The sequence below is a fragment of the Columba livia genome, chromosome Z (genome assembly GCF_036013475.1).
Source record: "Columba livia isolate bColLiv1 breed racing homer chromosome Z, bColLiv1.pat.W.v2, whole genome shotgun sequence".
Classification (NCBI taxonomy): domain Eukaryota; kingdom Metazoa; phylum Chordata; class Aves; order Columbiformes; family Columbidae; genus Columba; species Columba livia.
Window position 1 is genome coordinate 74,118,595 of NC_088642.1, and position 22,828 is coordinate 74,141,422.

Below are 22,828 nucleotides of genomic sequence, written 5' to 3' on the forward strand. Positions count from 1 at the left end.
TTTACTGGAGGGAGTTCAGCAGAGAGCTACAAAGATGATGAAGAGCATGGGGCATCTTTCTTATGAGGAAAGGCTGAGAGAGCTGGATCAGTTCAGCCTGGAGAAGACTGAGAGGGGATCTCATTGATGTTTATTTATGCTTATAAATATCTCAAGGTGGGCGTCAAGAGGATGGGACTCCTTTCAGGGGTACCCTATGACAGGATGAGGGGCAATGGGCACAGACTGAAACATAAACCTGAGGAGAAACTTCTTTTCTTTGAGGTGTCAGAGCCCTGGAACAGGCTGCCCAGAGAGGCTGTGTGGTCTCCTTCTCTGGAGACATTCAAACCCGCCTGGACACATTCCTGTGTGATCTGCTCTGATGAACTTGATTTAGCAGGTGGGTTGGACTGGATGATCTCCAGAGGTCCCTTCCAACCCCAACCATTCAGTGAATCAAGTGCATCTAATCTGAGCCTTTGTCAAAATCTCTTCATTTCCATAATGGGAATTTGTCAGTCCTTTCAAAGCAGCTTTGCTTGAGAGAGGAGATCCGGCTTGTGGCTCATGGTTGCACTGTAGTCCTTACGAAACCACTTGCTTCAGTCTTTGTCTTACTGTCAGAAAATTGCAGATAAAAGACTGAATCTTTGCCAGCTGTGAAGGTGGCCAGAGAAGAAGGCAGTTAGGGGCAAAATAATGACAATTATTACTATTGTGTTGGCAGATCTGGCACCAGGTGAATGAAAAAAGGACCCTAAAAGATCTGAAAGTAGCTCAACTGACAATCAGGGAGGGGAAGGTGCTAAGAGAGAAGAGGCAGAAACATCAAATGATGTAAAGGACTAGGTACAGAAGTTGAAAATAGCATAAAAAAAAGTAAATGGATAAAACAAAGAAAAAATACATTTAGGCTCCTATGAATAAAAAATCAGTTCTACTGAGCTTGAGTTCTCGTACTGTCACTAAAAGTAGTTGCTATGAGCTGTAACCTTGACACCTCCAGCACTTGTCTCTGCACCCTTCAGAGTGTGACAAAGCTGGAACCTCTGCAAGGTAGGCAGATGTTGGTCCTGCTGGAGGTGTCTGTGCCTCTGCCAGGAGGTTCACGTATGTTCACAGAGAGCTCAGTCACCTTTGAAAGCGGCGAAGAAAACATGGTGTGGAAGGGAGGGACCTGCCAAGGAATGGGCAGTGAGCTCCCATTTCTAATGCCTCTCTTGTTCACCGGCTGTTGACAGCATCAGTTTTTCAGTGCTTGCATCTGGCTTGCTAGTGTACTGGAGGAGTAAGCGTCACAGCCATTTTCCCTGCCCGCAGATGTCCTGTGGATTTGTGATGGTGTAATTGTGGAGAATTTTCACAAGAGGGTGCAGAGAGCTGATCTTTCTACTGCTGGTTTCAGCAGCTGGCCTGTTACATGGCAGTAGGAATCACAGCAGTGTGCTCCTTTGCAGGTATCTCATTTATTCTCTCCCAGAAAACTGCATTTTCAACATTGCATTGTAACAGAGATTCGCTCCTCCTTTGGGTCTGTCTTGGCATTCACAGGCACCCAGCTATTTCCATAGGTGGTGGGAGAACACAGACACATATACAGCATGTGCCTGTTAACAGAGCTCAGCATGGTGCAGAAAAGCGGTTCCCAAGGTGAACTGCTGTTTACCATGCAGGAAACGCTGTGTCAGCTTTCTGGCTGTGTCTCTGAGACACTTTGATAGGTGGTGACCTGAAATCAAGAGGAACGGATGGTTTTGACACAGGAAGGACTTTCTTAACATCGTCCTCTATTTACACATGAAACCAGCCTCACCCTCCCTCGGTGCCCTGAACTGTGTGGGAAACAACTTGTTGCTGCATTTTTGGGAATGCAGGAATGACGGGTTTCAGCGTAGGCAAGACCTAAGGGTCAGAGCTTCTTCCACAGCTCTCTTGATTCTGCTTTGCAGCAATGTCTCTGTTTAGCACCCAAAAATTACCAACCAAACAGGGAATCTCAACACACCCTGCTCCTGAGGACACTTCTTCATTTTCTCCCACCTTGGCCACAACCAGCGTCTCCCCTCTAGAGCAGCAGTCATGACAGGAACACAAACTCGGGAAGCGCTGGCAGCACCAGGCAGCGGCACCAATCACCCCCATTTCCAGGCTGCAGAGCATCATGTTTCCAGGCTCTTAATTCCTGCCCAAGACGTGTCCAGCTCACAGCGGGTGCCTTTGCCAAACCAGTGCTGCCTCAGTCACCACTAGCTGCACAGTGATAAAAATGAGAACTGGAACCACCGTGCCCTATCCTGCAGCTGATTTCCCAGATAAACATGAAAGCTTGCTGCAAAAAACAGTGAGCAAAGACTTTTCCAGGGTGAAACGCAAAGTTATGCATTTCATAAGCGTTATATATCAGCTCAGAGGGCAGAAGGAGAAGAAAAGTTCTGGCAACAGCAAAATATTCAAAAAAAATTTAAACTGTAAATTGTATTTAATTGTACAAAGATTTATTTTTTTTTTTTAGTACAAAATGTCTCATCCATCTGAAATGGATCTTTATATGTTGCGTAAACAGCGTTGATGCTAGGCCAGCACGCTCCTAATAGGCCCACAGTAACATTTCAGAACATCAGGATCTCTGACACAGTTTCTGCACACCTGTGCTTTTCTCATGGTTGCACAGCAGAGGGAGGCACAAGGCCCATGGTGTGATGAACGTGCCCTTCTCTTGTCTTTGAAAAAACACTGTGGAAACAGAAAAGGGGTCAGTTTATTAAAGACAGAACATTCTTCCACCCTACCGGATAGTGAGTGGCAAAATCAAACGTGTGAGGCAGAATATGTGTCGTAAGTGGGTGGCAAATTTGAATCATTGGCAACTAGTACGGTTGTTGAGTTTGGGCTTGTCTTTTTTTTGTCCCTGTAATGCTGTGTTGTAGGTGACAGTTTAATTGTATGTATCATGAATGATCTGACACTGAGAGAGAATGCCTGATAAAGGAGCTTTGCTGAGCACTAATTTCTTCTTTTACTCCAATGCTGTTTGGATTTCCCTGTGTGTCACTGCTGACAAAACTAGTAATTACAAGTTTGACTGAATGTATCTGTTCAAAGCCACCAGAGTCTTTTACACACAGGAACCTAGTAAATAAACTCAGCTGTCAGCAGATATCGCTAACATGACCCAAGAAGAGTAATTCTTGGGCAGTTTTAGATTCCTCAAACTGGAAGAAAATCTATGTTTGGAGTATTGGCAAAGTGCAAATATTATAAAAAAGCTTAGGAAAATACTTTTTTGTACCAAAATGGAAGCTCCATCTTAGTGTGATCTATTAGTCATGACATCAGGAAAGACATGTACAGTGAGGAAATCCTTAGTTCAAACAACAAAGTTGCAGTGAGTAAGAGAATAAACATGGCTGAAATAGGACAAAAAAGAGCTTTTCCAACCAGAACATGTCTTTGTATCAGAAAGCATTTCCCACCCAAAATCACCATTAGAAGTTAAAACATGAAGGAATACTTCTAAGCTGAAACTATGGTGAAGTAGGCTTATCCCAGTGTAAACAAGGAAATTAATTCTGAACATTTCACTTCAATGTTAGACTTTCTGTGGTTTTGTTACAGATCTACTTCACAGTACCTATTACTACATTTTTAAAGGAAAAACAGGATTCCATTTGAAAATGCCTGAGCAAGATATTCAGCAATTTCAAATTCTGATTACGCGTTTTAAGTAGAACATGTATTAGAGTCAACTCTTAGAAAAACGTTTTGTTTCACTAAGTCAAGAATGACCACTTTATTGCTAAAATCAATTACCAAAATCAATTTCCAAATTCTGTTTTCTTACATGAAATTATCCCTCATTAATCTGCAAAGATGAGAGTTGTAATAATTCAATCCCTCATTATTACTCTGCTTCACACCAGCACGGGCACAGACTCATGGCACGGAGTGCTCCTGGGGATGCTGAATAACCCCACATGAAGAAAAAGACCTTTCTCAGGTTAAGTTATGATTTTTCCTGTCACATATACACTATCGATACTATAACCCTTGGCAAACCAGTACAACTGGTGGAAGGGCAGCACTGAACAGGGTCCGTGGGGTTTTCCCAGTGTTGGCGGCGTCAGCAACTCTGCACAGAAACAGCACCAGGAGCCACAGGGCTGCCCCAACCCCATCGTGCCAAGTGCTGCATCAGGAGATTAAACTGGTGGTGGCCCCTTTCACTGATTTCTGGATGTCTTTGCCTCTGCCATTGATATAGACGAGAAGCACTACAACCAGAAAATATGGGTTGTCACCTCATGAGATTTCAATGGGCAAAATCATACAGACAGCTTAAACATCACCTTCATTTTCCTCTCACGTGGTCAAACTTAAAACTAAAATATACTGTTCTCCTAAAACAAACAAACAAAAAGCCACTGCTTGGACTAATGACTAGACACAACGATAAAAGCGAGGGGCAATCATGGATGATGGGACAGCACAGCCCATGCGGTGACTGATCCTGGGCTCCCCGGAGTCATGAGCAGGCAACTACAGCCCTTCCACCGTCCTCTGGAGTGACAGCAGCTACAACTCCTTCCTGTGGGTACAGGATCAGGCTCCACTGCTGGTGCTTTTGAGGACCACCAACACAACAGTTGGCCAGGAGCACCAGCCACCAGAGGCCTGGCAAACTCAGTAAGCAGAGACAGACCTGGCACTGTGGGTGAGTGCCAGCAGGAGTGGGTGGGGCTGGAGCAAAATGTCCCTTTAGGCTTGTCACTGGCACAGGGGGCAGGACCCAGCAGGGTGGGAGATTCTCACTCAGGGCTGGACACCAACTGCCCAGAACCTCCCTGTAAATCAGGGAGTCACACACTCACGGGGGTATGTTTCAGGTGACCAAGCTAAACTGTCAGCGAAATGTAGAAAATGAAGACAAGAACTGAGATTTATTTTTTCTCCTGATGCCATGTACCTGAAGGGTCAGAAGGCTTGTGGTGACATCACTGGGTGGCAGAGGCTTGCTTAACCGAGGGGTGGATGGTGACATCATCAAGCAATGGACTGTGACCTCACGTCCCTCGCTGTTTATCTTGGGGCGTCAGCAGAGCCTGGCCCAGCCTGGCTCGTGCCTGGACTCCTGCCGAGCAGCTTGCGAGGTCTGGAGCTCTGAGCGAGGCTTCTCGTGGTGCTGGGTGGTGCTTTGGGGGCTGCTGTCAGCAGCTCTCGGTGCCCATTGCAGAGCCATCCCTTGTGTTTCCCCGGCCCTGCCTGGTTCAGGCAGCCGGGCACTGCAGACACGCTTGCAGCAGCAGAGGTGAGCTGTGTGGGGAAACGTCCCCCTGGGTGGCCGTGGGTGGCTGATGGGGATTGGGGAGCCAGGAGTGTGTTGTTTTCCAGGGGCCTAGACATTTTGTCCTCTTCTCCCCTTCCTGGGACGTGGAATGACCAAGGCCTCTCTCAATTTTGCAGCGTGCAACACACTTTTGTACAGCAAGCACAAGCAAGGAGGAGCAGCTCCTCATCCTTAGCTCTCCCCAACCCCGCGTGCAGCACAAACATGGCCGCGGAGGAAGAAAGAACCTGCCCCATCTGCCGGGAAGCCCAGAAGGACATCGCATTCGTGCAGCCGTGTCAACACCAGTTCTGCCTGGGCTGCATCCTGCGGTGGGCTAAAAGGACATCGAACTGCCCGCTCTGCAGACAACAGATGGAGCAGATCCAGTTTTCTGTGCGGGCAGAAGATGACTACCTGGAGCTCGTCATCACGCCCCCCGCACAGCCGTCAGTCGCCAGCAGCCAGGCAGCCAGAGCTCCCAGCCCCCCGGCCAACAGCAGCCCCCATGGCCCCACGGTGTCCCCTCCGTCCTCTCCGCAGGGGATGCCGTTCCTGGGAGAGCAGGGGGCTACGGGGACACAGGCCAGGGTTACTGTGGGTGGCCTCCCACCTGAGATCTGGGCGACGCTTTTCCAGAGACACCAGTATCTCCTGCGCCCTGTGCTGCCCTGGCTGCGCCGGCAGCTGGAGGCCATCTATGAGGAAGAGTGGTGGCTGGCAAGGGCAGCAGAAAAGCTGCTCCTAAACGACCTGTGCTGCTGCGGGCTGGACGAGGAGGCCGTGGTCCAGCGGATGCAGCCCGGACTCGAGGAACACGCAGCACCGCTGGTCCATGGCCTCATCAACATCATCGAGCAGCGGTGCAGCCAGGAGGCCTGGAGGCTGCTGTGGTCCTACGCTGCCGAGGAGGAGGAGGACAGCCCAGCAGCCAGCCCCAGCCCCACCAGCTCCCAATGGCGGAATCCTGACTCCAGCCTGGCCTCCTCCAGCAGCTCTGCAGGCTCCAACATGGAGGAGCAGCCCAGCTCGTCGACGGCCGCCCCGTGCAGGAGTCCCATTCGCTCCCAGTCTGTACCTGTCCCTGCAGAGCAAGAGCAGCCCCAGGAGGAGCTGGGGCAGGCGGTGGCAGCAGGTCCCTCTGCCCAGGGCTGCAGCCACAGCCCCTCCGCTCCCGACCGTGACAGGGACTGCTCGTCCAGGGGGCCCCGGCGCCCCGTAAAGAGGAAGAGCCCTGGCCCCCAGGACTCTCCCCAGCCCTGCAAGAGGCCGCCCCGCCGTCGACAGTAGCAGGGCTCTGACAAATCTATATTGAAGAAAAAGGAATAAATTCCTGTTTCCTGACACAGTCTCTGTGTGCTGCTTTCTCCCACTTCTCCTGGCGCCTTTCCCTGCCCTGGCCGCACCGTGGGGTCACCAGCCTGTTGGGGGGCACAGCCATGGGTCCCTGCAGCCCCAGGGCCGTGTCAGCAGTGCCTTCTCCCCAGGAAATCCGTATGCAGCCTCAGACGCAGTGCAGCAGGTGCCGAGGGCAGCGTGGGCTGGAGGGAAAGCTGCTCTGGCCGCAGGTCCCTTTTGGGATCCACCTGTGCATCGCCTCGGTCTTTGCTGGCCCCCCCCAGTTCCCCCACTCAGTCCCATTGCCAGTGGGAAAGAGCATCCTCAGAGCCTTGGACCTCTCTGCTAGGTGTCAGTGTGGTGACAGCGAGGAAGGGTCCGCTATCCCGGGTGTGCCCGAGGGGCCAGGCAGGGGCTTCTCTCCCAGCTGGGTACAGCGAGCTGCAGCCTCCAGGCACAGCCCAGAGAGGCTATGGAGTCTCCTTCTCTGGAGAAATTCAAAACCCACCTGGACACATTCCTGTGTGACGTGTTCTGGTGAACCTGATTTAGCAGGTGGGTTGGACTAGACAATGTCCAGAGTTCCCTTCCTAATCCAACCATTCTGTGAATAAAGTGCATTTAGTCTGATCCTTTGTCAAAATCTCTTAATTTCCGTAGTGCTGCATCAGGAGCTTCAACTGGTGGTGACCCCTTTCACTAATTTATCAGGTTTCCTGCTGCCCAGCTGAGCAGGATCCCTCCACGGATGCGAAGTCTCCTCCTGTGTCTCCCCTGGCATGTCCCAAGGTCTTCAGCCTGGGCGAACACACCATGGAGGTTGTGATGTGATCCTCTTCACGATACCTGGAAATGTTGGTGAGGATCAACCCCTCACATGCACATGCTTTGAGATTGTCTGCATGAAGTTTCTCGTTACATGGGATACCACAGTCCTTTCCATCATGGTGAACTTCTTTAAGTGGTCTATATGAAGCTCCCTTCATGTTGCATTTTTTCTGACCTCTCATTCAAAGACGCACCTGGAAATAATAATAAAAAAAAGCACAACAAAACCAAAACCCAGCTGACAAGACAGTAGAGCTGTTCTTTTATCAATGTTTTTGGTTCAGCAGGAGAAGGCTGGTACTCTACCCCATTCAACAACATACCTGAGAGAATTGCAGCCTAGGAAGTGCAGTTGTGTTGCAAACACAGACAGGAAAATGAAACATGATAGGCTCACTGAGGAGACACAGAAATAAATGAAAGAGAGAAAGCCCCTGTTAGCAGCTGTCTGAAGCTTGGCAGAAGAGCTGGGAAGGGCAAGTATGTTTCCTGGGATGTGTAACAGAGAAAATGTGTTTCATTACATATGTGAATAGAAGGGGAAAAAAGAAAGAAAGAGGCCAATACACAGAGAGGACAAAATCACAGAAGACACGTTCTATATCAGGGCAGGGCTCACAATATTTGATGAGTGATTTATCTGGCTTAGCAAATTCAGAAAGGCACTGTGGATCAAAGGCTTCAGCCACACTTTCAAGGCAAAAACTGACAAAATGTCATATAGCACTGGAACATCCCTTCTCAAGCATGTATACAAGCAAAATTACATGTTTTTGTTGTTCAGAGATGATATGTGCCTTCAGGTGTATCCCTCAGCATCTGCCAGTGGTGCTAGTCCCACGGCTGGCATGTGCCTGAGGAGAAACCTGGTCCTGATTTGCAGCACTGAGGCGAACATCACTGAGCCTGTTGATATGGACAGTGGCAAGACCAGAGCCACACTCCTTGACTTGCCCTAACATCTGTTGATACAACATCACACTCTGCTGCTGCAGGGACTCTCATCCCAAACTACCACCCGACTCCTTAGCCTTGCGGGACACCGGAGAGCAGGGCGAGGGGCCGCCGGCACCTTCTCGGGGAAAATCGCCCCCCCGAAAAGGAGCCGCGGCACCACGGCGCTGCCTCCGCGCGCGCTCCTCGCCCCAGCGGGACACGCCGCGTCCTCCGCTCGCCATGTGGCGACCGCCGAGCCCGCACCGGCCCCGCACGGCCCCTGCCTCATGCCGGGTCCCCGGTCTCTGCCCCCGCGCTGCTTCCAGGGCAGCCCGGGGATGCTGAAGGTGCAGAAGACAAGCCCGTCAGCTCCCGAAACCCAGCCCGTCTCGGCTGGCAGATAGCGGGGAGAAGCAGTAAAGCAGCCGCGTCCCCCCGCTCCTGCAGCGCAAACGTCCCCAGGGCCGTGCCGGCCTTGTGACGACCTCCGCAGCCGCCCCCCGGACACGGGGCCGCACGGGCGGGCCGGAGGCACCTCCGGCAGCGGAGCTCCCACCCGCCGCTCGTCGCCCTCCGCCCCCCGCACGGGCACCCCCGCATCCGCCCCCCGGCCCCGCGCACCCGGCTCACCCCGCGGTGCGGCGCGGCAGCCCCGCTACGGGCGGCGGTCTCCATGCGGGCGGGCGGGCAGCGCCCGCCAGCCGGGCATCGTGTCCGCCCTCCCTCCTCGGCGCGGCGGAGAGGGGAGGGGGCCGGGCCCGCCCTCCCTTTTCCTCCTTCTTCTTCTCCTTTCTCGCCCCTCCCGCCGCGTTTCTCCCTGACGACGCCCGCAGGATCACCGCCGCGGCTCCTTCCCCATCGCCCGCCTCTCCGCCTCTGCCTCCCCGTGCGCCGGACCCGGCTCTCAGCCGCCCGCCCCGGCTGCCGAGTGGAGGGAGGGGACAGGGGCGGGCGGAGGGGCGGGGAGGGAGCGGGATCCCCCCGGGCACCGCCGCGGCTCCCCCCGGCCGGCCCGGCGCCGTCCTTTGTGCCGGAGCCACCGGTCCCCGGGGCTTTCCTCGCTCCCACCCGCCGCGGGGCGGGAGCAACACGACCCCTCTCCACGGGGACATTTCTGCCTGTAATTCGGCAATTGCCCCGCGGAGCCTGGACGCCGCCCTGCAGCCCCTCTCCTGCTGTTCCTGCCCGGCCTCCGCTGTGGGGAGCGGGCAGTTCCAGTGGCTTCACCCAGCAGCAGCACAGGCTGGACTGCACAAACCCCCCCCCAAAAAGGGAGGGAGGAGGAGAATGGACCCAGGGAGCAAAGCAGTCACACAGAGGGGTGAGACCTGGGTGATCCATAACAGTGTTGCTGCCCCTAATGCCCAGGGATGCTCCGGGTCAGAGAACGCCAGCAGCCGGGAGCACAGGGCCTGGCAATGGCAGCAGGGTGGGATCCCGGCCGTGGTCCAGGCTCTGGCATCGCTGCTGCCTCCTTCCCCCACGCCTCATGGTGCAGAGCAGGGCACCGGGCAGGGCTGCTGACCAGGACCGCTGCACGGTGCTGTGGGCCCGCACTCAAAAACCGAGCATTGCCCCGTCCACTTCAGCAGCTCTGGCGGTGCAGGAGCTGCTGGGACACTCTGAAGTCATGGTATCCAACATAACCTGTCCTCAGCAAACTATTCACTAACGAGCTCAGCAAGAAGACCTAGAGAACAGCTTGCGCTAGGTTCAGGGTATGCATCCAAGTCACATTTGTGTTACTGGAAGTGAGAAGGGTACAACACCAACTGCATGTATGCACGCAAAATTCATATGGGCAGGGCAAAGAAAAGTTGATCTGGGAGTTTTTCTACTCCAAATGAATGCTGAGTCCTGCCTTCCCACAAGCATGTGGAGTGCTTTTGCCAATATGGCTTCACTGTAAAATGGAAAAAAAAATAGCATGCACAAGCTCAGGTAGATCATGAAAACACAGTTTTTATCAGTGGAGCAATGGAGTTTCATCCCTCAATTGCCCAGGTAGCCACAGACATGTTTCTGTGTCCTTCATTACCCTCCCCATTTCACAGACAGGGAGCACGGTGCCACACGGCCGTGAGGGGACTTGCCCAAGATCACCAGAGAGCCCAGACTGTTTGCATCTCACCAATTGTGAACAGACAAGGAACAAGAGAGAAAATGCAAAGGATTAACTGTCAAGGGAGCAAGCAGAATAGAAGAATGCAGTATAGTTTCTCAGCTCCAGCCCTTTAGCCTGTCGCAGACCTCACTGCAGACCAAAGCTGAGCTCTTACCACAAGTCAGAATAGCTTTTACACAAGCAGTAGGAGCTTCCTGGACATTGGGCAGCTCACTGACTAAAGATTTTCTCCAGCTATTTTTCCATGTAGTTAGAAGGTCTCCTGGGAGCACAAAGTTAGTGCCAAACATGTGGCTTATTAAAAAGAGGAGAGGATGAGGAAGGAAAGGTGACATTCAACAACACACCATCTGAGCTCTTTCAGGACTGGTGTTGCAGTTTCTCTCCTAGGGCAGTGTTAACTCTTGCCACTGAGATGTGCCCTTGGCTCTGGCTTAACAACACCAATTAATTCTGGAAGACAAGATGAGCCAGAGCACAGAAACCTCCATCAATCTGATTTCCCTTCTCTACCTCTGTCTGTCCCCTTGTGCCAGCACCTGCAGGGACATTCACAACAAAGAAGACTGAGACATTTCCATACCACTTCTCCACATCTCCACTGTGAGCTTTTGGACACACATTAGCCTGAATGCAAAACTAAAATTCATCTTTGTTTAACAAAAGATGGGACTTGAGAGTGGCGGAAGCCCATGCACAGCTTGCTCCAGAAATGTGAAGACCACAGCTATTGCAGATGACTCCAGTTCCAGCTAAGATGGGGCACCATCTCCCAGAAAGACAAACAGACGCCTCTGCCTCCTGCAGCTTAGGAGAAAACTGGGACACCAGCCCCGGGTGTGACTATCTCAACAGCAAACCAGCCACTGTAGAACAAAAGAGATGTTTCCACCACCCACCTTCTTTGTAATGGGGCCCCTGTGTGATACCCACCACCTTCTTCTGATGTTGAAGGGAAACATGACAGGCAGGAAAGAAAAGGTTCATTGCAAGAGTTTCCTGCTAACAAAATGGAAGCGGGTAGGACCAGCACAATTGCACCTTAATTTTACTAAAGAAAATGAATATTTCCATCATCTAACTCAGGGCTGTTAGACAGGGTGAACAGGATTGCAACTGGGTTATTTTGTCTCCAAGAATATCCTGTCCCTTCTTAGAACCATTAACTCAGAAGGAACAGGAAAGGTCTTCCTGACCCCTGCACTTGGTGACTGTCACTGCAAGGTGAGACACGGAGTGCAATGAAACAGTGACCAAGTCTGTTATTAGGACAGAAATGCCAGATACATTTTCACTATAAACACACACTATTATTCAACAATAAGACCCGTCAGTCATGTGGTGTGTTTCTGCACCTCTCCAGAAGACTTAGGGACTGCTTACCCGGTTGTACTTACCCTGCATCAACTTCTGACAGGAAAGTAAAACACCGAACACCCAGCAGTGTTGGAGAATGAGGCAAAGGCCTGAATGTGCTCTTGGAGTGCTCCTGTGTCTGCTTCTCTTCGAACTATCAGAGTTCGCATTCATTGACACTCCCCATAGCATTATTTGCAAGATTCAGATTTAGAATTTGTTAAAAATGCAAGGAATTCATTTTTCCTTTACAAAATGAGATGCTGGAGGACTGAAATTTTGGTGGGTTTAGGAAAAAGAAGATGTTGCTCAGGTTGGTGGGATGGATGTTTCTTTCTGCCTACCAGCAGGTGATCTTCGTTAGCAGCTATCTAAACAGAAAGGAAATCCAAATCACAGCAAAGGCTTTCTTTTCTTTGTTGACTCTTAGCTGGGACTATTTCGGAAGTGAGGGTTTTGTAATCCCTTGATGTATTTTTAAGCCCAGGTACCTCAAATGCTACTTGAAATTGCTGGGTACAGCAAAATGCTCTGGAGAACACAGAATTGTTAATATATCATTTGTTTGCGCTGTGCGCGTGAGCTGAATGATAAAACGGACACAGCCTTTAAGGTATGTTGTTATAGGCTGTAAAAAGCCCATAGCATTAGTTTGAAGTCAGTGAAATCACCCTTCATTTTTTGGTTCTGTTTTGGCAATTTTGGCCATTTATTTACTTGCTTGAACTGTGAAGTGAATGACCAATTTGTAAGATTGCTCTTTCTACAACAATTACTTGGTTCTTTCTTGAACATTTGCCCGTCTCACCATCTACTACAGTTATCGGTGTTATTCCCATCCTACAAGTATGTGGAAAAAGCCCTGAAGACGCCGAGATGCACAATTTGCTCAGTGTCCTCCTGTGCACGTTGCAGACACGTTCCCCTGCCCCAGGCAACTCTCAGAGCCACCAGAACATGGGAGTCACTACTGAACATTTAATTTTCTGTCCGTGAAATACACAGATTGAGGAAAGAGGATTTATCTCTCATCATTTATTTCTGTTAAATGATCTAGAGCTGAAGGGACCCAGAAAGCCGTTATTGAGCAATTTTGGTGAAGTGATACGGAGATTCAAATAATACTGAACACAGTATGCAAACCAGGACCCACCTGTTGAAGGGAAGTCAAATGTCAGGAAGATTCAAGCAGAGTTTCATTATTTGTGGCTATGCAAATATATTTGTGTAGGCAAGAAAGGTTTCCCATAAACATGTGCTCCAGAGGCACTCACAGAGGACAGTTTTCTACCTCATCCTTTTCTTCCTTCCCTACACCCCAACAGGGATTCAGCCTAAAATGGGTCATGAGTTGACTACCTTTGATGTGAATGGTAAACACTCCATCTCCTACTCTACAAAGGCAGTTGGTTAATATTTATAGGGATTGAGGAATATTAAGTTGTATGAGAAGAAGCATCTATATTCCCACAAATACAGGGGAGGAATGGAGGAGAAGAGGTTGTCAAAGTTTACAAAGACATCAGATCATGAAGAGACTTGTGAAGACATGAGATGGTGAAGGAGCTAGTTATTTATGAAAGAAAATCAGTCATTTTAATGAACACATTTCATGAAAGTTTAATACTGTCTTCTGTTGTGCATTTTAAATCTTGGGCTCCTGAAACAAGTTGACTACATGTGAATCGCTGCTTTCTTTTTTCTTCCAACGTTGTTGTTAAAAGCATTGACCCTAACAACTCAAAGGGAAAGTAGAGAGCTTCCAGATGCAGATCTTCAAAACTTTTGACTCATGCAGACTTCTTTTAGAAAGTTTTGCTTCATCTTTGCAAGTGTTGACACGGGGTGTGTGTTGGAGCCCTGACTGACACGGGAAATCAGGAAAGCCTCTCAGAGTTCCGGGATTTTTTCTCAAAACAAACAAACAAACAAACAAGCAAAACCAAAACCAAACCTGACTGAAGCACACAGACAGAGTGTAATTGTCACAGTACCTGAGCCTGGCACAGAGCAGAGATCGGGCAGCAGCAGCTCCGCTTGCACCAGCGCAGGAAAGCTCCAAGACTCACCCTCAGTGCTTTTCCACCCCACAGCCCTGTGGATACCCACATTCCTTACGTTTCTCATCTGCTCTGCTTTGGAGTTTTTGGTGTTACTCTTCACCTTTCCCTTCTTCCACTCTGTTCCTGCACATCCTCTGTTCTCTGCCATTCCCAGAGCAGATGTTATTGCACCTGATACTCTGCCTGCCACATCTTGCTACTTCATGCCCCATCATATCCTAGTTGGAGTAATCTGTGCTGCAGCCTCTTGGAAGATTTTCATGTGCTTTCCACTACCAAAGTACTGCTTTCCTTTTCTCATCACCTTTGGTCTCAGCCCTCCTTGGTTGTGCAGATGGGGATGGTGAAGAGTTGTGGAATTAAACACTAACATGAGAACATATACGTTTGTCAGCTGGTGAGGTGTGCCACGGACATGTGCCTCAGCGCACAGACTGTTCTCAGCAGCAGCTGCTGCATATAAGTCTTAGATTATCAGTATAAGAGACTGCTTTGAAAGGTATCAGTAAGTATTGAAGCGATTTAGTTGGAACTACCATCACTTTCTCGATCTCAGAACCCATCATAAAGCAGAGGAACTACACTGACTTTTAGCAGCTAAATATCTGCCTGGGGAATTCTGGTGCCTTTCCATTGACCATGCTTCAGGGAAAGGTCCAGAAACTGGATTGGACTGGATGATCTTCTGAGGTCCCTGTGATTCTGTGACAAGTTTCTCCTGAAGCCCTTCTCAAACCTATCATCATAAGTCCCTATTTTTGTTGATACGGATGTGGCTTGGTTTTATGTTTTTTTATGCTTCCTTTTGCTTTCAGACTAAGACATACTCAAGTTTTCATCACCTTTTCCAATTTTCTTCTCTTTTATGCTCTGCACATGAGCAAGACTTAGTATTTGTATCTCTTTTCATTTCCTATTGATCTGTCTACAACTGTACATTTTTTGCATTGTTTACCAAGGTGCAGAATACCAGTGGCATATGACTTTCCGCATGCTTTTTCTAAGCCTTGCCATTTTTTTCTAAGGGGGATTCATAGATCGGTGATCAGTTAGATATCTTGGGCTACTGATTCATTAATGCAGACATGCTTGATTTCTCATTCCGTATGTTAGAAATAACTATTTTTGGAACTAAGACAAGGAAACTGTAGAGTAAATTTCTGGTGTCCTCATTTTAGTGAATACAACTGCATGGGATCCTTGTTCCTCCAGTGGAAAAGAGATAGTGAACTCAGATTTGGGTGTTTGATGTGTATGATTTGAATGATACCACAGGAAGAGGTTCATGTTTTGATTTTCAATTTCATAATAAAAAATAAAAATCTGCCTTCTGGTCAATTACCTGCCAGGGATTGGCTCAAGGAGCGTGGACATGAGTCCACCGAGCAACTGTACAAGCAGAGCCCATTTTAGTTGACATAAGTAGGCCTTAGTTAGCTTGTCTATTAGGCCGTGGGAAAGGGGGGAATGGAAAAGTACTGACTAGGGCAGGGTCAGCATATCCTTGAAGAGATAAGAGTCAGAAGAATGCGGGATGCGCATAGCTAGCTAAACCCAAGTAGGTGGAGTAAGTAAATGTAACCTTTTAGTGCTTAGCCTATTAGATAGAGACAAGTATGCATAATTATGGTATTTGGTATAAATACACGCTATCTCGGGCAATAAAGTGGAATCATGCTTTATCACTCACATTGAGTCGGCCTGCATGTTTTCCTCAGCCGCGTACTCGCAATTACCGACTTTCTGTCAGTGTTTCACCAGCCAGTTCTCGTGTGACAGCACAGGAGTGTATCCGTGGAAGCCACGTGTCTGTGTAACACACGCATGTGCCCACAGGTCAGTGGGCATGAAGAGTCGGTTTTGAGTCGGACCAGTTCAGCCTCATCATGCTCAAGTCAGTGAGTTATTTGAGCCCACACTGTGTATGTTTTTGGTGAGAAAATAAACATTTTGCTAAATCTATGATTACAGCAACTTCTCAATTTTATCCACACAGTTCTTTTCCTAGTTCATTTTGTGACCATTTGTCTGTTCTGCTTACCCAGTCTTTTCTGTGTGATATCCAGATTACCAACTACTTGAAAGGAAAATGCCCATGCCACCTGTCTGATCAGCATCCAGCACAATGAGACCCTGTTTGAGCTGGGAATCCCACGAGCATCTAAACAAACACTTGACCTTGGAGCCAGATGGGAGAAGGACTTTATCAATTAAGCCAGGGCTGATATTTACATTTTGAATCAATAAATTTACAGTTCTGGCTTCCATTAAGAGAACTTAAGGCAGAAGACTGAAATTGCATAAAGAGAAACTTTTTTGAGGTGTGTGTAGTATTTTCAGTTGTGGCTGTTTGTCTGCCCCATGTGTTGAGCAGTAGTTGGAGAAAAGTTACTAGAGCCATTTGTTTATACTCTTAATGTGATGACTGATTTTTTTTTTTTAATTTTAGGGGATAAATGCAGAGCACAACAAACTGTCCCTCCCTTCTAGGAAATACAGATACAGTGTGGCTGACACAGGGACTTGAAGGCTTGAGAAGAGTACTCAATGATGCTAAAACCAAGACCCATTTTCTATAGTTTAATATTAATTACAACTCTTGTAACTGTACATACTCTGTGCTTCTCCTGTACTGCTGTATATGGAGAAGATGAAGCTCCACTAGAATCGATTCTTCACTAACTGAAATGTCCTTTGTAACATGGACTTTACCACTTCACATAAAAGTTCTGAAATATTACTGTATTTTATTCTTGACACTGTGATCACATTGTCCTAGTACCAAGCAAAGCAAATGGCAAAATATTCCAGAAAAAAGAATAAAACATTTTGCCTATGTATACACGGAAATAGTTGGCAAGCATGCAAGAAAAGCTAGAAATTATCAGGAATTTCAAGTGTTACGCTACAAAAGGCAAACCTGAAAAGTGCTTAGTAACCATACACTTAATGTCTTGTGTGCACTTAGACATATGTAGATGGAATGGAATGGAGTGGAATGGAATGGAATGGAATGGAATGGAATGGAATGGAATGGAATGGAATGGAATAGAATAGAATAGAATTGAATAGAAAGAATAGATGTTGGTGGCTCACTGTGATATCAAATGTAATTCTTCTTTGCATTCAAAACTTTTATACGATGTGCTCAAAGTAAAAACAGAATTGAACAGGATCTCCAAAACCAGATAATTGCTGTCAAAGGCTCAGAATCCCAAACAAAGCTGTAAGATTTTCCAAGCGGAAGTTGCTTTGCAATGATGCGCTGTAAAAGCATTGGTTTTCCAGTCATCACCTGAATATTACAGATGAACTCTCTACACACTTTTTTCCTGGACACCAATGGACTTTGTAAAGCAGAAAGAAGCAATTAGAAATCTCTCTGTGATGTGCTTACGCTTATCCAAACTAATGTCAAACTAATATTGAATTTTACACTCGGCCTAGTTTCAAAAGCATGTTGTAAAAAGAAATAACAGCTCCGGACCAGAGGCTTCTGTTTCCTCAAATCTCACATTGTTAGAACTGGGTTTAGGGAGGATGGGAGAGATCTAAAGCCATTAACAGATCATTAAATTATCCCATCAGGCTAAAGCATAGAAACATGACCGGTTAACATTTCTGCTTTTATTATGGCCATTCTTATGCCTGGAAGGCTGATATGTGAGCTGCAGAAGTACCAGCCTATGAGCTGTAACAAATAATCACAAATAAAGGGGCTTCTGAAGAGCTAAGAAAGCTCTTAATGACCGTTTCTTCTCTGAACAGGGGTCGGGCTCCTGTTTGGATGTCAACAGCATAACTGAGCACTCTGAATGGTGGCTCTTTGGTGTTGATCTACAGGCAGCATTAGAAACAGCCCGAAATCTCTGTATCAGGGCTGCTGGTTTTGTATGGTATTGATCAATAATCATGACCAACACTCCTCTCTACTGTGATTTATGAAAACATCACAAAAGGATTGCAGTACGGCTGCCACCTCCTGCCAAGATGCAAAGGCAAAAACTTGGCGCCAGCTGCGAGTGGCAGGATAAACCTTCCATTAGTCCTAATGTGAAAAGAAAGGGAGACTCCAAAAGCTTTCTAGGCCACCCTCATGCCCAGTTCCCACAGCTAGTGGTGGAAGAAAGGGTTTCCTGCGTTGGTGCAACTGGAAATCTTAACAAATAAGCACCTCAACCTTAGCAGGCATGTCTGAGCATCTTCAAGTTACATGTCTCATTAATTGCTGTTATTCCATCTCATTTGCCTTTGTCATAGGGACAGGTCACAGCTTTTTCATCCTCCGTCCTTCTGAAGTACTGCTTTTCAAGGATCTTGCCTTAAAAGAAACTGTACAGAAAAAAAACAACCCTTCTAAAAGCTATTAATCACCATACTTCATTCTCAAAGCGCCACAGCAATATCAATTAGTGCTGTCAAGCTTTTTTTGTTCTCATTGAGGTGCACTTGTTCTCAGAAAAGTAAAACCCTTTCTGCAGCTGAAGGTAATCTGTGTTTTATTGTTATCAATAAAATAGCACCTAAAGGCTCCAGGCAGAACTTGTGGTCCTGGTTTGTTCTGATCTGTGTTGCTCTGATTAGGATGTAGAATAGTTTTTCCAGCTGTGAACATTGCTGAGAGGATGAATATTTTCCCCTGTTCTGCATCAGGTTGCAAGAGAGTTATTTGTTTTTTTAAGTTCAAAAATGTCCAGTTGTAATTGCTGCCCTCTTGTTCTTCGCACATTCCTCCCCCGTGGATTCCACTATTTCGTATTTATGCCTTAATCTTAGAGCAACTGTATGTCTCCTGGTCAGGGGTTGTACTTTCCTGGGTTTCCGGTACAAGAGAAGTCTAAGACCAGCATCCTTCAGACACTGCTCATCCTTGTGCTTGACAGGAATCCTGAAGCAAGGGAGACCTGGGCTCATCTCCTTCCTGAGCTTCTCAGCAAGTAGTTTGGCCTCTGTGCACAGTGTAGTGGGGATGGGACCACGCGAGCAATAGACACATCGCGATATCACAGTGAAACCCATCCAGACATCTCAGGCAAGGGGTGGCAGACGGGGAGGAACAGGGCTCAAAGTCACTGAATTCAGTTCCAAATCTGCTGTTGGGTTCAGCAGCGTTAACAAGGACTCCAGGATAGTGTCCATAACCTGGGTACGGGTAGGTAACAAAGGTGGTAAGATAGCTTATCACCCCAAAATATAATGGGGAAATAGCTTCTCAGAACAACACCTCCCATGGCTCAGCCAAACACCCGGAGGTCTGTGTATTGGACAAAAGTCTGCCCAGGCATGTGGCACATGGCAGCAACACAGTAGTTTGTCTCTTTCCCACATCAGTTTTAACTTCTCGATTTCTGTGGCCGCACCAGCCTTGAGAGTCGTCCTGAGGAAACACGTCCTGCAGGTGGGTCTCTGAAGGAGTAGGTGGAAAGAACAGATCTTTGGCTTTAACCTCAAATTCAGCCTAATTATCTTAATCAGAAAGGACTCTTCCAGTGCCAGGCTTTTAAAAACTCTGGGCACATGACAGTGATCAAGATAAACCCTGTAAAGTGAGGTTCCCAGCAATCTGTCCTTCCTTTGGACCCTGCTGCCTCTCCAGTGACACTGACCAAGGGCCGGTGGCTGGAGCTCCAGGTGGAGGAATTCTGCACGTTCCTCTGCTCGTCTCAGTGAGCGACTGCGTGCGTACTTGTGCCGAATGTTAAACACACACTTTCCTACGTTCGCTTCCTGAAAACATAAATTCTGCAAACTGCAGCGTAAGCATTCTTCTGACTTCTCCTGGTAATCGGTTTAATGGATACTAAGAGCTGGAGAAGCAACGTAGCCTGCACAATTTAATGCTGTAGCTAATGACAGAGAGTGTACACACGCAGCATGTTACAAAGCAAGAAAGGTAGGCAAATGCACACAAGTACAAATCATCCCTAAATCCTCCTTCTAAGGAAAGCTCCAAATGAAACTTCCTGAAGTACTTCTAGTCAAAACCTTTGAAAGAGCAGCCCAGTCTTGACATAGTTATTATCTTCCCACAGTATCCTTCTCTGGCCAACTTAAAGGTATTTGGCTAGATGTCAGCACTTGTTTTTAAATACTCTGAACATTTTGAAATTCTAAATCCTATAAACAAGGTGGAAATGTAATATTCTAATTGCTCACTGTAGGAAAGAGGGGAGCTTCCCCAATGGCTTGATAGAAAAGAATCAGCATTGGTTATGTCAATCAGAAATTGTTTGTCTCTTTTGCTCCTTCTTCATGTGCAAGACCTGTTTCCTAAGGTTACCAAACCTGCCTTCTTCCACGGAAAATGATGAAACCCAAGTTATTGGCAAATACCCATTTCATCCTGCTGCCTCTTTTGACTGCAGCCTGATGTCCTTTAATTAGCCTTTAAATTAAACATTTGTTTCCCCAATATCAACAGTTCTACAACACATAGAATTAGTCAAATTAATTAATCAAATTAACAATCATTGTGCTAAGCTGTAGAAGCCATTTATGGGCCAGATCCAAAGCTCAATTAGCTTGATTACTGTCTTAGCATTCACCCCAACATGCCTCAGTCCATCCCTGGGGCTGGGGACCGGTGACCATTGTGTGACCATTGTTGGTCAAAACACGGTTCAGTCTCCTTGAACTTCAGAGGTACTTGTGATTTCAAGCTTTGCATCCAAGTGGCTCACTAACCTCCTGGGGCAAAAACAAGGACATATGCTACTATTTTCCAACGAGCAGTCTCAGTATGGCTTGAAATCAGCAAGTGATGCCTTCCAGTAGCGGAACCTCCACGTGAGTTTAGTGCTGGCTGGTTGCAGAGCTGAAAAGGTGGTTTGGCTGTGGCTTCCCCTTGTTACAGGCAAACCAGAGAACCACTGTCAACTTTCTCCAAGGACTGCAGTGTAAGGGGAGTAAATGTGAAAGAGCATTGCCGGTCAGGAGGAGCAGGATTACAAATAGGAGCAGGAAAAGTTAACTGCAACTTGGGGGAAAAGGATGGGATAAATGTGGTTACTCTAAACTAATGAATTTCCTCCACCATCTGCTTTCTCCCCTCTTCCAAACTATTCATCTGTGTGCCCTTTTTTAGTTCTTTTCTCACTTTCTCTTCCATCTGTGTTCCTGGATCGAGTCAGCTTATTATGGAGATAATTGTTATCGTCATCAAAGCAGCGCTGCAGTTCTAATCTCCCAAAAGACTGAGGCAGAAAGTGATGAAGGAATGGGACAAGGTGCTCAGGACAGCACAGCGCAGGCAGGGACTGATGCTGGGTGAGGCCGGTTACTGGAGGCAAAGCCTCGGAAATCACAAAGCTCCTGTACACGTTGTCCATCGGCAGCCTGGGTTCCAGAAAGCCAACGCTGAGAAGTTCCTTCTGCTTCAGCTCCTGTGGCTGCACAAAGTCCTGCCGCCCTTCCCATGTGTCTCGTCCTTCATGGAAATGAGGAAACGGCTTTTGGCAGAGGAAATAGACGCTGCCTGTCCTCTTTCAAAAGCTGGAGTCTGGTGTCTCTTCAGACATGCAGGGCGGATTGTCAAACGGATCTTGGCAAAGAAACGTTTAATACCATTTCAGAAGCAAAGTCTCCCATTGATAGGTGGCTCATTACTTCGGAAAATCAAGTGTCTATTTTCTGCTGGAATCAAGTGGATTCAGGTGTGAATCGCTCAAAATTTGTGGTGTCCAGACTAGTCTGACTTCTGCTGTACCAGGTGTCGCGTGTGAATCCAGCCCTTGTCAGGAATTTCTTACAACATCAAAGATCAGTCTTAGCAGAATAACGACAAGACTGAAGATGATGAGGGGCAGGTGTTGGGTGGCACAAATGGAGTAGGATGTGTCCAAAGTCTCTCAGATCAGACATCCTGTCCCTTGGTAATAACCATAAGCTGCACCAATCCGTACCAGCAGCTCATTAACATCAAGAGGAGAATTTTGCTTCTTTGTGCAGTTGAAGGACCAAGTGTGGCTCTTCTGATGGTATTTATGTCCAGCCTGGAGTTCCCCTGGCATGAGTGAAAAACTGGTAAAGCCAACTGTGGAGCAATCTCTGGGTCCCTATCCATGGAAATGGCAGCTCTTTCTGCCAGCTGCTGACAGAGAGAATAATTTGCTTTAGGAGACTCTCCTCTGAGAGTTTGCTCTTTATAAACCTGCTGCAACTCGAGAGTAAACTCATGCAGAAGCCATTTCAGACAAGCAGCCTGGTCATCTGTGTTATAAACGGTTCACGGCCAGTTGCACAACGAAGCAGGAACTGGGGGAACTGCAGATGAACCAAGTTTCTAGTCTGAGTCTTTGGGAAGAGAAGAAAATTGTCATGAACCACAGGAATGCCTGTCTGGAACCACACAGATCATGAGAGTGGAAGAAAAGATGTTCCACCTCTGTTTGCTTCTCTTTTCCCCACTATTGGCAATTTCTTCAAACTCCGTCAGTGAAAATCAGCATCTTGTCTTGCCTTCAGCTGAGCAAAGTCAGTTGGAAACAGGTAAGAAACTGTCTCTGTTATTTAAGGGAAGGGATGGGAAAGGGCCTGGAAATCAGGTGTCTGTGGTCTTTTGGAAATGACTGTGCTCACCTGTGTCCTGAGGTTGTTCTCAGCATCCAGGAGCACTCTGCTTTTGTCTGGAAGCAGGTTTCAAAATGAGTGACGGGATCACTGCTCCCTGGCACAGAGGTGATTCCAACACAGGTCGGTGCTGTAAAGTTCAAGGGCGCATGAGTGTTTTCTGATGGGTAACAAATGTCAGCAATTTGGAGATGTGCTACTGGTGTCAGAGTGAACAAATGTGCAAGAGCCTGGCAGTTCAGGACCAGCCCCAGGACTGACAGCTGTCTGTCAAAGGAGACAATGAAGGATACATTTTCTGGATGGTGG

At 47.7% G+C, this 22,828-nt stretch overlaps 1 long non-coding RNA gene across 2 annotated transcripts; it reads right to left on the reverse strand.

Moving 5' to 3' along the window:
* Positions 1-2,455: 2,455 nt before the first annotated feature.
* Positions 2,456-9,450, reverse strand: LOC135577325 (uncharacterized). Of its 2 annotated transcripts, XR_010469041.1 has the most exons (3): positions 9,038-9,348; positions 4,946-7,665; positions 2,456-2,715 (listed from the first exon to the last, which is right to left on the reverse strand). It is a non-coding gene; the product is annotated as an uncharacterized LOC135577325 (long non-coding RNA). The 2 variants fall into 2 exon arrangements; XR_010469040.1 differs by having other exon boundaries at positions 2,456-7,665; positions 9,038-9,450.
* Between the last annotated feature and the right edge of the window lie 13,378 nt (positions 9,451-22,828).